Below are 16,130 nucleotides of genomic sequence, written 5' to 3'. Positions count from 1 at the left end.
AGCAGCTGTGTAGAAGGAAGAGAGGAAATAAAAGTAACCTCTGATGAGGTTACTTATAGCAGGAAAACCTATGCACTTAATCAACAACATGAAATGCAGCCCAGAATTGCAGTTAGCATGGGAGGTTCAGTGGGCCAAATTCAGGAAAGTAGCCTAAACTAAGGGGGCAGCGTTCCTAGGCTTCAGTTCAGGAATGACTATGGGAGGACTAGAGAAGGGTTAGTTGTTATGGATCAGACTGGAGAAGTAAACTCTTCAACTAACCAACTGATACTGTTTTCCAGTACCAAGCCCTATAATATAGAAATGCTGCTGAAACTAGAATATGACCTGAGAAGGATAGGCTCAAGGGAAAGAAAATATCCAGAAACGATGGGGTAAGGGAGCAAAGGAGGCAGATCTCAAAAATGCTCAAGACCTTATTTTTGAATTTTTACTATACTAATAGAGTACAAAATCATAAATATTAGAAAGCTGTTCTTGTCCACCTTCCTCTGTTGTTAATAAGTTAGGAAACCTATCTTGGTAAAAATACAAGCAACATAAAAGGATTATAATAAAATCCCACCCCAAATTTAAAAAGATAACAATGTTCAGAATAAGATTCATACAAATATTGAAATAGTCTTGCAATAGGAGCTAAAATAATTTAAGAAGACAATGAAAGCCGTAAAAGAGTAAATCAACCAGATTTAGATAAACACAGAGATAAGAGATGTTTGAAGAAAAGGAAGGGTTCTACAGTAATTTGATATAACTCATGAAAGAATTAAAAATATAAAATCATTTAGGAAATAAGTTCAAACTACAGTTCAAAAAAGAACAAATACCTTGGATAATACCTTAAGATAAATGCAAAATGGAATATGCAAGAGTTTTAGAAGAATTGGAGAAAAGGTATTAATGAGTAAATGATAGATATAGAAGATGGGTAAGAACATAAAACATTCATAAAATGATTCTTCCTATAAGAACCCAAGCACTGGACAAAAATAACTAAAACTTACAATTCAATAACGAATATTAAGCATATATATTGAAAAGATGTACAGTGGGCTTACAGAAAGCAATAATATAATTTGAGATACAGTCTTATGAGATCAGGCATGTTCAGGGTGGTATGGCCATAGACAATTTGAGATATAATCTAAAAAAATACACTGACAGTAAAGAGAAATGTCCAAATACTTTTTAAGCAAAAGATAAACCTTTATCAAACTTTTTGATATCATGTTGTGATGGAAGAAAATGGCAAACTATTTTTAAGATAATCAGAGAAAGGAAAATAGAAGCTAAGAATTTTATGTCTGGCCAAACTGGCCTTCGGGAAATAAATGTTGGTTCCATAAAATCTAGACAGTAACTTCAGTCCACCAAAGTGACTGGAAAGCATTTACACAAATTGTAGTGAGAATTGAGTGTATGTTAACTTGTGAAACTAAATTATGGATCTCAGGAAGACAGTATACAAGATAAAGGGTACATGCAGTAAAAATATAGTCAACTATTGAGAATAGTAACAGTGTATGGAAAGTAGAATAGACTCACTTATTACCTCATAGAAATTAACAGAGTAAAAGATATTGCTACAGATTAAATGCCTGAAAGAAGGGTTACCAGTTAATTTTTATATTGCTTAGAGTAGGGAACAAATACAGAATATATAGTATCCTTAGTCCCTTCTATTTTAGGTAAAGTCACCACTACATAACAATCAGAAGAAAAATAGGTACCTTTCTAAATAAGAAAAAGTATATCCTCCCCCCTCCAAAAAAAGACAGCAAATAAAACAGATCACAAAGAAATAGAAGACCAAATAGGACAAACATATCGACAAACATAAAAGGGTCAAATAGGTACATCATGCAAACACTAAACATTGGAAATCTGATATTCTGATATCAGATGAAGTATGTTACAAGACAGGTATACTACCCAACATAAAGAAGAATGCCGTATAATGATAAAGGGTTCAACTTATCAAAGAGACCTAGTAATCCAAAATGCTTGTACACTAACAACAGTTTCAAAATACATGGTGGAAGAACCCCAAATATCACTTAGAAGTAGACAAATGCATAATTATAACTGTCATAGGACGTTTTAATACTTTGCCAGTAATTGATAAAACAAGCAGGCAGAAGTTTTAAAAGACTAGGGGATACTTCAACATACTAGTGACCAAATTGACCTAGAGCTCTGATACAGGAGATAAAATGGAATATTAAAGCGGTCTATCCAAAAGACAAGAAAAGAGAAAGGAATAAAGGACAGATATGAGAAAACATATAACAATCTGATTGAGTCAAAACTAACGATAACATATTGATGAAAATTGAAACAGATTTAAATGTTCAAGATTTGAAGACTGTGTAGTTGTGGTTTGCTTTATATCCAATGTCTATAAGAAGAACACTATAAAGACATGGAATAATTTAAATTGTGAAAAACATATATACTGCAAATTCTAACCATAAGAAAGCTGGAGTGGCTGTATTAATATCAGACAATACAGATTTCAAAACCAGTATCATAGAAGATATAGTGGGCCATTACAAATTGATACAAACGTCAGGTTAAGTTGTTGATGTTTTTTAGATTTCAGTATTCTCTGACCATACATATGTATGTATATTCACACTTGAAAATATATAACTTACAATTCAATGAAGAGAACTCAAAAATGTCCAAGAGTAGACAATGCACAAAAAATGGATACAAAAATGGCCACTGATCATGTGCAAAGATGCTCCGTTACTCATCAGAGAAATGCAAATTAAAATCACAGTTAACACTTCTCACTCTCTAGAATAGCTAAAATGTAAAGATTGACAGTGTCTTTGCAGGTGAGAAACCTCACACGTTGCTGTTGGTAGTATAAAAAATGCAAAACCACTTTGGAAAGAAAGGTTTTTTGCTCTTGGCAAGTTACAAATACTCTTACATGACCCAGCAATTCCCAGTTACTTAAGAGAAATGAAAACCTACATTTGTTAAAAAAAAAAAAAAAAAAATATGTGCTTGGTTTTTCATAGCAACAGTGTTATTCACAGTAGTCAAACCAGAATCCCAATTGCATTATTGAACTGGAGCCTCCAAAGTGTCCATCAACAACTGATTGAATGGATAAATTACATTCATACAATGAAATAAACCTCTACAATGAGAACAAAGTGAACTACTGATGTACTTAAAACTTGAATGGATAACATAGATATGGTGAGTGGAAACATCCAGACATAAAAGTTTACTTTATGATTTCATTTAAATGAAATTTTTGAAAAATATTTTGAGAGAGCAAGAGAGAGCATGAGCAGGGGGAAGGGCAGAGAGAGAAGCAGAATCTCCACTGAGCAGGAAGCCCAATGAGGGGCTTGTTCCAAGGATCCCTGGATCAAGACCTGAGCCAAAGGCAGATGCTTAACTGTCTGAGCCACCCAGGTGCCCTGAAATTCTTTTTTTGTTTGTTTATTTACCAGAGAGAGAGGGAGAACACACAAGCAGGGGGATGGGCAGAGGGAGAGGGAGAAGCAGGAAGTATGCTGACTGTGGAGTCCTACATGGGGCTTGATCCCAGGACCCTGAGATCATGACCTGAGCCAAAGGCAGACGCTTAACCCATTGAGCCACCCAGAGACCCTAAATGAAATTCTTAAGCTAGTAAAATAAAAGTCTAGTGTGTCATGTCACAACTCAAGTGCCAATATGATAGAGGCTTCTATTAGGCAAAAATGGGCACTGAGGATAATAACTGCAGTGACTTGGAAACACATCAGACATGTTTACAAGAGTTTATAATACCAAAAATTATTTTGCTCATGACTTGGAGAATGGGAAGGAATAAACTTGGAATGCTTGTGAACAAAAGAAAATCAAGCATTTATTCTGCATTTCCCATACCATCTGCACCAAATAGTTGATAAGAGGAAGCTCCTTTTTTAGAAATATTCTGGAAAAAAAACTGAAGACAAAGTTATGGAATTAGAAAAAACAATTACCATTTTGCAACCCTTGCAGAAATAGATCTTGTAACGGAGCATCAGCAACTGCTAATATTGCACACGAGCAAACAGAAGACAGCCAGACATTCTGCGTCATTTAGTGGGCGTGTGCACTGCTATATATGAGGTATCCTTGACAAAAAATAATAAACCTAGGTCCGGGTCACCTCTGTATCTAACTATAATTTTTAAAAAAATACAGATAACAGAGGAACGTGTTAGATGGCACCGAAAGAATACTATCACCAAAACTCAGTTTCTGGAAAAAACAATTCCATTTCTTCCACATATAAATGATAAGGATTAAGTAGAGGTAGGAAGAATCTATAAATTAAAATAGACTTAAAAAGCATTCCTATTAATTGTACTGCATGGACCGTATTTGGATTCTGATTTGAACAAATATTTGTTAAAATTCTGTGAGACTATCAGGACAATCAGGAATTATGAACACTGCATATTTGTTCATATGAGGGAATTTTGTCAAATTTTTAATTCTAATGGTATTTTGATTATATTTTTGAAAGCATTCTTATGTTTTACAGAAAAATACTGAAATAATTATAGATACCATGTTTGGGATTTGCTCCAGCATAATATGGTCAGTATGACATTGGATCTGGATGAAAACAGATTGACCATTAGCTGCTAATTATTGAAGCATGGTTAATGGATAATTTGGGGTAATTTATACAACTTCTGGATGTGGTTAAAATGTCCCACAGCAAAGATATAAAGAAAAAAAAAAGGCAGTGTCACTCTAGTCCCAAAATCGGGTATGAATTTTAGTCAGTGAATCACTGAGCACCATCAAAGCAAAATGGTGGCTGGTAATAGATTACACTATTATATGTTGCTATCTAAGTGAACTGTCCAGCAGATACTTGACTTTATGCACTGCATTTCCTTGACTTTTAGCACTGGCACATTTTGCATTCTGTAGTTCTTGTCTCTAGTTTATCATCCACAGAAGCCTGATCTTAATTTTTGAAATTGTCTTTACTCTTGCTGCTATTTCAACGATCACAAAGGACATCACATAGTGTCAAACTTAATTACTTCTTCACAGTAATCAATCTAGTCAATTCTGAACATCCTTTCCTTCTTGGAAGAATCTCCATGGTAGTAAGAAACTCTGTTCATTCTAACTTAATAGCTCCTTTTCTTTATTGAACCTTGAAATATAAAGCATTACCTAAGAGTTTACACAGGCAGTGCTACAGACTAAGCACTGCAAGACAATGGAAGCCAACTGAAGAAATAGCTTCAATAAGTTCCAAAAACGGTAGTTGTAAAAATTCAAGATGACATAAACGCTTTATTTGGTTATTTATTTATTTATTTATTTATTTATTTATTTTTTTTAAAGATTTTATTTATTTATTCGACAGAGATAGAGACAGCCAGCAAGAGAGGGAACACAAGCAGGGGGAGCGGGAGAGGAAGACGCAGGCTCATAGCGGAGAAGCCTGATGTGGGGCTCGATCCCGTAACGCCAGGATCATGCCCTGAGCCGAAGGCAGACGCTTAACCGCTGTGCCACCCAGGCGCCCCTGGTTATTTATTTTGGCACAAGGAAGAAGGTGGTTTTGAGGAGTGCAGTGAGTTCTCATCACTGAGACCCAACAATTTTCAGACATTCAATGAATGAAGAATGAAAGGATAAAAATACAAAATAAATAATAGTACCATAGGTTGAAGAGAGTGTGTCTATAAATAGAAATATCCATTGGACTTTTTGTTTAGATTAGCCTCAAGTGCCTGAATAAATACCTGTTGAAATGAATTGAACTACCAAGATCACAATGAGTAGGATGGTGAGAGTGGAGAGTTGATCACATTGGATGGAGGAATGATAAGAGGTTGAGAAAAGACATTCAAAATAGACTAAAATTGGGGTGCCTGGCTGGTTCAGTCAGTGGAGCATGTGACTCTTGATCTCAGGATTGTGAGTTCAAGCCCCATGTTGGGTGTGGAGCCTACTTTAAAAAAAATATATATATATACGTATATATATATGTATATATATATGTGTATATATATATGTATATATATATGTGTATATATATATGTATATATATATGTGTATATATATATGTATATATATATGTATATATATATGTATATATGTATATATATGTATATATATATGTGTATATATGTATATATATATGTATATATATATATAAATAGAAACAAAATTGGTTAAAATAATGTAATGGGTCAACTTCTCAACCAAGAATATTGTCTATAGATTAGATTAAATTTGTTTCTATAAATATATTAAATGTATATATAAATATCCAGCTCCAAGTCCATTTTCATTGTGAAACTTTTTTTTAACTACCTCAGGTAGAACAGATCTTTTTCCTTTGATCCATTGAAGATAATTGGCCTCATTCCATTTTGCCTCATACATATGTTATTTACTATCTTAGTAGGGATTAATTCTTTTGTATATGTAATATATTCATTTAACACTGTACCTGATGTCTGAGGAAATAAATTATAGAAATTTTATGTCTACTAAAAGTTCTCCTCATTTCAAGGTCTCCAGTAAGGAATTTTTACAGATTTCCTTAAATGCTTCCGATTATCTACTTCTCTAGTTCACAAGGGAGCTTGATGACAGTTGGTGACTGTTGAGTAAGGGCCTGGGAGAGAGGCTGCTAGTTGCCTGCTAACCATCCACTCTCCCTTTCCTAACAGAAGCTCTATTGTTTGGAACTGTGACGTGACCAATAAATAACAACAGCAAGTTTCAGTTTCTCTTCTATCAATAAGATTTGCATGAGCTAGAAGTAAAAGTCTGATGGCTCCCAGTTAGAAGATAAATTAAATTTGGAGGGTATACCGTTCAGCACAATGACTATAGTTAATACTGTATTGTGCATTTGAAAGTTGCTGAGAGAGTGAGTCTTGAAAAGTCTCATCACAAGAAAATTGTAGCTATGTGAAGTGATGAGTGTATTGACTAGACATTGTGGTAATCATTTCATATTTACATGTATCAAATCATTATATTGTACACCTGAAACTAATAGATTGTTTATGTCAATTATATATGAATAAACCTGGAAAAAAGGTTTAATGGAGCATCTAAGAAAGCCCACTTATCTTCCTCCTGCTGTGGGTGTGATGGTTGGAGCTTTAAGGCCATCTTATAACCGTGAGGTAAACTTGCAGATAGAAGCCGACCACAAAGGATGGAGGATTATTTTATGTAAGAGAAAAAGAAACACTATCAAGTGTAAGCCACTGTGTTGAGTGGTCTCTTTCACTATCAGTTCAATTGTCACTTCTGGCTAATAGACCTACCGTATTTTAAAGATATTCCAAATCAATTGTATTTCCTTAGAATGATTTATTTCTGTTATTTAAACCTTAACTTTATTACTAATTTACTGGCAATCAGCATTTCAAAGACTGTTCTCAGAACATATTTGAATTTCTTGTTTTGACTACTATACAGTGACATAAAAATATCGTTAAGTCTCTAATGTAGGAAAAACTGAGTAAAACTTTATGATGAGAGCTCTGTAATTATCACGGTATGGATAATTATGTCATTTGCTACCCGGGAATACAAGACACATTGTGTAACCTTTAAAGATTAAGAGAAAAACTAATACAACAGTGTTTACGGTAATGGCATATCAAGTAACTGTGCAATCTCACTAAACATTTATCAAGTCTTGGAGACTGAATGGAAGCCACGTGAGTTTGGCTCATGGTTACGAATCTCATATTTCCTTTTCATTGAGGAGACCAGAATTGGAGGCAGATGTTCCTAAATCTCTCCCCTCACTGAGCATTCAGAAAGATTTTTGCATGTGTAGATTTTGTTGTTGTTGTACTTTGAAGTTAATTACTTTTTTTCTGTACTGAAAAGTAATAAAACTGCATTCTGAAAATACATAATTCAGGGTTTTTTTCATTAACTCAGACTAGCCAGCTCATGGATTAGTTGGCATTTAAGATGTTTTATAAAATAAACTATTAGATTTTACACACAAAGCATGACCGAGAAAATAAAATGTAGAGGAAGAGGCGAGAGAAAGCAAAAAATCTCTTTCCATTTGAAGATAATAAATACACATTTAGGAAAGAGCTTGTTTTATCAGAGGTAATGGCTGTTCAAAATTAGATTTGCTCCTTTAGGTTCAAACTACTTTTATAGGGTCATTGAGGAGTCAATGAAATCTGCTAATGAGTTTCATGTTTTTAACAAGGATGACATGGTTCTATTTCTATTAGTGGGCATGCTTTTGGATTTGTATGTTAAACATATTTTAATATCCCACTTGAGGTAGGTCACTTGGGCTTCATTCTTTCAATTTGCAAGACAGTTCCCAAATATTCTTTCTGAACCTGCCTCAGCAAGCAATTTTCTGAGAACTTTTTTTGTTCTCTGGTGGGCAGTGTTGATGATTTCAGCATTCCCACCGAAGTGTTTTTTTATTTTCCTGAAATTGTAAAGCTTAAGATCTTTGGAAGGAAATTAAACGTATGAAATAAGAGTTGAATTGACATCTGGAAAAATTGGGGATGGGGGTTCAAACCTGCCTGAAAACTACAGGGTAGGGTCCTCCTAGAGAGCTGATATAGATAGACTTCTTTTGTCTTGCAGCTTGTTCTTTGTTTCCACTTTTCAAAGTGGGAATTTTTGTGTTTTTTAGTTGCAAAGAATTGGCCTACAAAACAGAAGACTTATAGGTTAAAGTACATAGCTGTAGGGTTTAGTTTTATTCTTAATGGTTGCATTTTGCAACATAGACGATACACTTCAAACTTGTTTGCTCAAGGTTTCTGGAGTATTGTGGCCTGACTTGAACACTGACCACAGAGGGAGACGTGAAGCTTAAGTTCCCTTTCCCTGGATTCGAGTAGCAATTTCTCAAGATCCGTTATCAGCAGTACAGCTTGTCACACGCACATCTGAGTTTACAATTTGGGGACAAATCAGAGTTCTGAGGTATTTATCCTTAAGATGATATGTTTTATGCTTCCATAAAGTCAAATGAAGCCTGAAAATAATCACTAAGCCTAAAATAGTCCCTTGAATCTGATACATTCCATCAAATACACCCAAGCTGGTTTTGTCCATCTCTGTATCAAGTCGTGGGAGAGCAGTGAGAAGCTCTGGATTTGGAGCTTTGGGTCCTGGATTCAGGTTACCTAACTCTGCAACTTACCACTTCTACAACCTTTGGAAAGCCATTTAAAGTCCTGTCTTATTCAAATTTCTTCATCTGGAACAAGGGTGAAAAATTATAATCACCCTTATCAGATACTTTGTATGTGCTAGCCATTGTGTATGTTACATAGATTCTTCAATTATCTTAACTGCCCTTTGAAGTAGACACTACTAATTGCCATCGCAAGTGAGGAAGGCTGCAACCAACAAGAGTTTGGGCAACTTCCCCCAAATCACAAAGATTGCAAGTTGCTAGAGTTGAAATTTATCCCTGGGAATGTGTCCAATCTGTTTCCAGAACTCACGCTTTTAACTTCTATATCAGGATGTAATTTGTAAAGACTTAAAGCCTATAGAAATGTAAAGTGGTAGCATTTTTATTATAAAATAAACTTGAACTGCGGAAGTGCAAATCGGTTAGTAATGGAGACTGCTTGCTATTGGCAGGAAGACCATGAACTGGGAGGCCTTTTGGCTGTTGAGCAAGTTTCTGTTCTTCACTGAGGAGGCCTGAGGCAAAAAGATGGGATTCGTGCCTGTTCTACCTGTAGATGACGTCACCCTGAAATCTGCTCTTATTCTTGAGAGTACCCAGTGGAATGTACAAAGTACTTCTGATCAGTATGTTTGATCAAAAGCATATGAAGTACTGCTTTTTCTCAGCTTAATTCTTACCAGAAAGGGAAAAGATAGAATAATTAGATAAATAACATACTTTCTATATTCCTACTGTTCAAAAGACCATGAATATTTTGTTTGTATATTGTTATGAAGGATATTAAATTTTGTGTAGCATTAACCTTAAAATTTAAAATTGCTTTCTGAGTTACATGTTAAGCTTTGGCTGCACACGCATTACCGTGATCTAATATCTATGTGCTAATTTTCTCATTAATTAGTATGCCCTTGGCATCTGGCGCCATATGCTGCAATGTTCCAAAAAAGTTACCATAGCATAACTTTATTACTGCAAATCATAACACTGGTGATGCATGATTTAGTAAGCACGGTGACATCTGACAGAACCTTCATACAAGTGGTACGGCATATTTAGTATATGCCGTACATCAAAGCCTTGGGTATAGTCTCAGAGATGGTAACCGATATAGACGTACAAAAAGAACATTAAAACTGTGATAAATATGACCAATAATTTCAGTGAATAAGTGTTCTCCAGGTGAATTTTTAAATGTTTGTACCTATAATTACGTATAGTCTCATTAAAATGCCCTCGGAAAGATTAGATAGCTCTCAGTCACAGAAATAAATGAAACACACATTTCTAAAGCCGTTTAATTCAAATTCTGTACATATCCTTCCATTCCTTAATATATATTAAACATATTTCATAAAAATATGTTTGGATGTTTCTTTTCCTCAAATCGTCTTTAGGCTTTTTTTTTTTTTTTTTTTTAAACATATATGTGTTTCCCTATGCCTTTAGGAGACTTCCACCTTGTATCCTTGTTTTTCAGATATGGCTGTCTTCAATTGAGATTAACTGGATATGGCTTCTAATTAGCAAGTTCAGAAGTTGTGAAGAGTCAAGAGTAAATGATGGCATTATATCCCCTAACCACCATCCACCATCTTTTGGACTGGTAAGTCATTTTGGTGTCTTGTTTCAGTGACTTGAGCCTTTTTCCCAGCAAAGGTCACAGACCTATTGAATTTCTATATGTTGTAATTTATCCATCTTTTAAAATTTTTCTGTTAGAATGAGGACATTGTCTTTTTTGTGTGTTTCTGTATCCTAAGGAGAACCCTATTCAATATCTTTTAAACATATAATCTTTAAAACACAGTTAAAAGTTATTTTAATAGAATAGAGTTGTTGGTTTTTTTAATAGGAGTAAATGGTCTTAGAAAATGTAGAATTGAGCTTGGTAATTTTACAATCAAAAGAAATGAAATCCAGTGAGTCAATGAAGTCAAGTTATATACCTCAGAATGACAAATTTGGGACAGACTCTGGATCTGCTCCATCTAATTGTACTGTTTGGGCTATGTCCAAGTTTTGTTCACCAAGGAGGGATAAGGAGCAGATAAAGATGATGGGAATGATTTTTTTTTTTTTTCCTCAGAGACTAAGGGGACCAAAGGGCCTGAGATGATATCTCTTCACTTACTGTCTGTCATTGGAACTCACCCTTTGAATATAAAGAATGGGAATAAGTTATCTCTGGCTCTTTTTCAATAAATTTGGGTGTAGTCACCTGCTTCCTGCTACACAGTGGTTTGTGGGAAATCATAAAGGTTCAGTGTGACAGCAACCAAAATTCTATTAGTTATGTTTAGGAAAATTTACACATTGACTAAATTTATGAAAATTTTAAAATAGTAGCTAGGCTTATCCTAAAATAGAACAAACTCAGATACCAATATTTATTTCCAAGCTAAACATTAAACTGCCACAATGATAGACTAATAGAATAGAGTCCCAGGAATAGATATACACACATACAGTGACTCTTTTTTTTTTTTTTTTTTTTGTGACTCTTGATTTGTGATAACGATGTAACTGCAAAATAGTGAGAGTGGTTTATATCAGGGAATAGTGCTGGGCCAAGCCTATATGCAAAAACAGTGGGGGGTCGGGGTGGTGGAATCCTCAATCCACTATGTGACACAATGATGAAACTCAATTCCAGGTGGATTATATGTCTAAATATGAATGGTAAACAATAAAACTTCTTGAAGATAATAGAGAATTTTAAGGAAAGTTTATAAAATAGTATGTGAACATCATTAAAAATAAGCTATTAGTAATATTATTTCATTAAAATTTTTAAAATTCTACTTATCAAAAGACACTATTAAGAGAGTAAAAAGTCAAGCCAGTGAGTAGGGGAATATATTTGCAACATATATAACAGTTGAAAGTTTCATGTCCGATATATATAAAGATCTCCTACAAATAAATAAAAATGGAACAGATGGTCCAACAGAAAATGTATGAAAGGATTGGGCTACCTCTTCTCAAAAGAAGATATATAAAGGGCCAATAAATGTAAAGAGGGTGCTCAACCTTATTATTCAGCAGGGAAATGTAACCTCAATATAATATCTACACATTAACCCTACTGGCAAATTTTTAAAAACTGATTAATACCAAGATCTCAAATGATGTGGCACAGTCTCATTTCTGATGGGACTATAAATTATTTAATCATTTTAGAATACTACTTAGTAGTGTATACCCCCATAATCTAAGAATTCCATTCCTAAGTATATTCCCAACAGAAATGTGTGCACATACACTCACAAAACAGGAGCAAAAATGGCGAGAGATCCAAAATGGAAACCACAAGCGCATCAATAGTAGAATGGATAAAGTATAATATATTCATATTTTAGGATATTGTATAACAATAAATATGAAATGATCACTGGTAAAGAAGTAGTATAGATGAATTCAACAAACATTGAAAGAAACAGCCACAAAATACATATTATGTGTTTCTGTTTATTTGAAGTTCAAAAATAGGAAAAATTAATCAAGACTATTAGAATTCAGGATTGTAGTTATCTTTGGGGAGGAAGGAAGGGTGGCAAATGTAAAATGGCACGAGGGGAGCTTTTGGTGTAGTATAAATGGTGTTTTTCTTGACTTTCGTGGTAATTGCACTTGTATGTTTATTTTGTGATAACTCCTTGAACTCTGCGCATATGATTTGAACATAATTCTGAGTATATGCTACTGTTTATTATTTTTATTTTTATTATATATACAATTATAATATATATATATATACAAATATAAACAAAAATATACAATTATTTTTATTTTTAAAGTTTTTATTTAAATTCCAGTTAGTGAACATACAGTGTAACATTAGTTTCAGGTGTACAATATAGTGAGTGATTCGACCCTTCATGTAACACTTGGTACTCATCAGAGCAAGTATACTCCTTACCCCCATCACCTCTTTTATCCATCCCCCCACCCACCTCCCTGGTAACCTTCGGTTTGTTGTCTATAGTTAAGAGTCTGTTTCTTGATTTGCCTCCCTCTCTGTTTTGGTTTTTTTTCCCCCTCCCTTTGCCTGTTTGTTTCTTAAATTGCATATATGAGTGAAATCATATGGTATTTGCCTTTCTCTGGGTTATTTGCTTAACATAATACTTTCTAGTTCCATCCACATCATTGCAAATGGCAAGATACATACCACATCTCCTTGGGTAACATTCATCAGTCAGTGGACACTTGGGCTGTTTCCATAATTTGACTATTGTAGATAATACTGCAATAAACATTGGGGTACATGTGTCCCTTTGAAAATCCATATTTTCATATTCTTTGGGTAAATACCTAGTAGTGCAATTGCTGAATTCATAGGGGAGTTCTATTTTTAACTTTCTGAAGAATCTCTATGCTGTTTTCCAGAATGGTTGTATCAGTTTGCATCCCCACCAACAGTGCAAGAGGGCTCCCCCCTTTCTCAATATCCCCACCAACACCTATTATTTCTTTTTGGTTGATTTTAGCCATTCTGACAGTTATGAGGTGACATCTCCTTGTAGTTTTGATTTGCATTTCCCTGATGCTGAGTGATAGTATCTTTTCATGTTATCTGTTGGCCATTTGTATGTCTTCTTTGGAAAAATGTCTATTCATGTCTTCTGCCCATTTTTTTAAATTGGATTATTCATAAGACTTATCAAGAGAAGAGGATTTGGGTACTATTTCATAGACTGCTCATAAACTCTTAGGCTTATGACCTTTTTTTGTTTTATATCATTTTCAATTCAGTCAAACTTTGATTTCTGTTTGCATTTTTTATAACCACACCTTATCAAATTAACCCTGTTGCTAATATCTACTACTATCAGCCAATTCATGGCATCTCTGCTATTTATAGCACAGAGAAGAAGGTAGATTTTCAAGCATTCCTAGGAGGATTTTTGTTTAGCTATATTTATGTTGCTTGGAGAAGAATGTCATTTTTCTACTAAATCATCTACAGAAGATAATTGAGGTCCTAAATGCAATTAACCAGCTTGCTAGATTTTTTAGTCCCAGGAATCCAATAAACTTGAGTTGAGAGTCTTATTTCTAAAAGCTTTATTAATTATGAGACTCATTCTTGTGGGCTTGGTCGACCAGTAGGTATTGGGAAAGTGGCTGAAGGAAATGGCTTTTATTTACTTTGGATCCATCTCTCCCTGAAATGGAATTAAGATATTTTCTATCTCCAGGCATCTGGAAATGATTTCTCTGAAGTAGCACCCAGGCAAAAAATAAAATAAATGTTCTTTCTTTAACTTTTCCCTCTCAAGTAAACAGTCCAAACGCACACAGTTTATTGAAGGAGCCAAAAGCCAATATTGAAGTCATCAATGAATATATGGATAAAGTTTGAATACCTGAAGCAACTATTTCTAGGCAAAATAAGATATACTGGTATGCATTCCTAATATCGGTGGAGATTTTTTTTTTTTTAAGATTTTATTTATTTATTTGACAGAGAGAGAGAGAGATAGCCAGCAAGAGAGGGAACACAAGCAGGGGGAGTGGGAGAGGAAGAAGCAGGCTCATAGTGGAGGAGCCTGATGTGGGGCTCGATCCCATAACACCGGGATCACGCTCTGAGCCGGAGGCAGACGCTTAACCGCTGTGCCACCCAGGTGCCCCTCAGTAGAGATTTCTAATTTTACTTTGATGAGTTCAGGGTAAATGATGCTTTTTCAATTTTTTTAATACTTTACATTTGCTTCTAAGGCTGAGTGCAATTTTCTATTTGCTGTATTTGTGGCAAGTATCAGAAGTAATTATTAACAATATGATATCCCACTTTTTGTTGATTTAAATTTCACCCTCAACTCATTCCACCTGCTGATTCATACTTTATATTTATCTTCATTTTCTATGTTGTTTACCACAAAAAGTGATATTTTTGAACAGACAGGTATAATGGCACTCAATCAACCTAGTATATAATCTATGTTTTGGTGCCATATTAGAAACACATTTTTTATAGAAGTAGGGGGCATACTATTCTTGATTAAAAAATGAAAACTGTCTCCATATGTATACTTATAAATATCTATTCAAGGCCATGGAGTTAGCAAATTTTTGAATACTGCATTTGGAGGTTTTATTAAATAAAAAGTCAGTATTGCTATGTGATACACATAGAGATAAAATATACATACATTATTAAGGAAATAACATTTGATGAGGTCTTAGGAATATAAATGCATTTAATGAAGTTATAGCACGTTCCTGAAATAATTTTTTATTCATTCACCTGACATATTGCCAACTGTAAAGCCCATGAAGAAAATGACTAAAGGAGAATAAGATGTGTATTATAGACAATTTCAACTAGGCTCTTCCCACTGCAATAGTAATAATATAGCCTTAGTCCAGTGTTTGAATTTTTTAGCAAGAACCTGGATAGGTTCTGTGTCTTTAACTTATTACTCATATTATTTGAAGGGATTTTAATCATTGCATTGATAAAAGAATAACTTAAGGGAAAAAAGCAAAATCATGACTCTCAGGTAACTATAAAATAAACATGTCAAAGTTTTTATTTAACTCATTAATTAGTGAAGGGACTGGTAAGATGCTATGACTGATTCAAGGAGCACTTTGAAAGTTAGGGTATTTGAAAAAAAAGAAATTAGGGTATTTGTAGGCAATCTATCAAAGAAAATTTAGGATAAAATTACTGAGTTGGGAAAATACTCTCTAATGTCTAATAAGTCATAAATCTTTGGAGTTACATTTTCTAACAGATAGAAATTATTTTCATCCTCATTGGATAGAAAATTACAAATTAACAAGTAACTTCACTAAATCTGGGATCTTTAATTAATAATAATGCAATGAACTCAGCACATTCTCCTAGACAATCCTTGGGTGGCTTTTGCCTTTCAGTAATATTGAAAGGATGTGTTTTAACTTACTTGCCTTATATCCAAGT

At 34.1% G+C, this 16,130-nt stretch overlaps 1 long non-coding RNA gene across 2 annotated transcripts in view; it reads left to right on the top strand.

The window, feature by feature from the left end:
* LOC123788998 (uncharacterized) overlaps window positions 1-16,130 on the top strand; it is a 286,821-nt gene that overhangs the window by 112,729 nt on the left and 157,962 nt on the right. For both annotated transcript variants that reach the window (XR_015723874.1, XR_006778631.2), the window contains exon 8: window positions 10,674-10,799. This is a non-coding gene — a long non-coding RNA (uncharacterized LOC123788998). The remainder of the gene's footprint in view (window positions 1-10,673; window positions 10,800-16,130) is intronic.

The sequence above is a fragment of the Ursus americanus genome, chromosome 3 (genome assembly GCF_024610735.1).
Source record: "Ursus americanus isolate L20-20 chromosome 3, mUrsAme1.1.p, whole genome shotgun sequence".
NCBI classification, from domain to species: domain Eukaryota; kingdom Metazoa; phylum Chordata; class Mammalia; order Carnivora; family Ursidae; genus Ursus; species Ursus americanus.
Note: the sequence above shows the minus strand (reverse complement) of the source record. Positions and strands in the feature narration are given on the sequence as shown.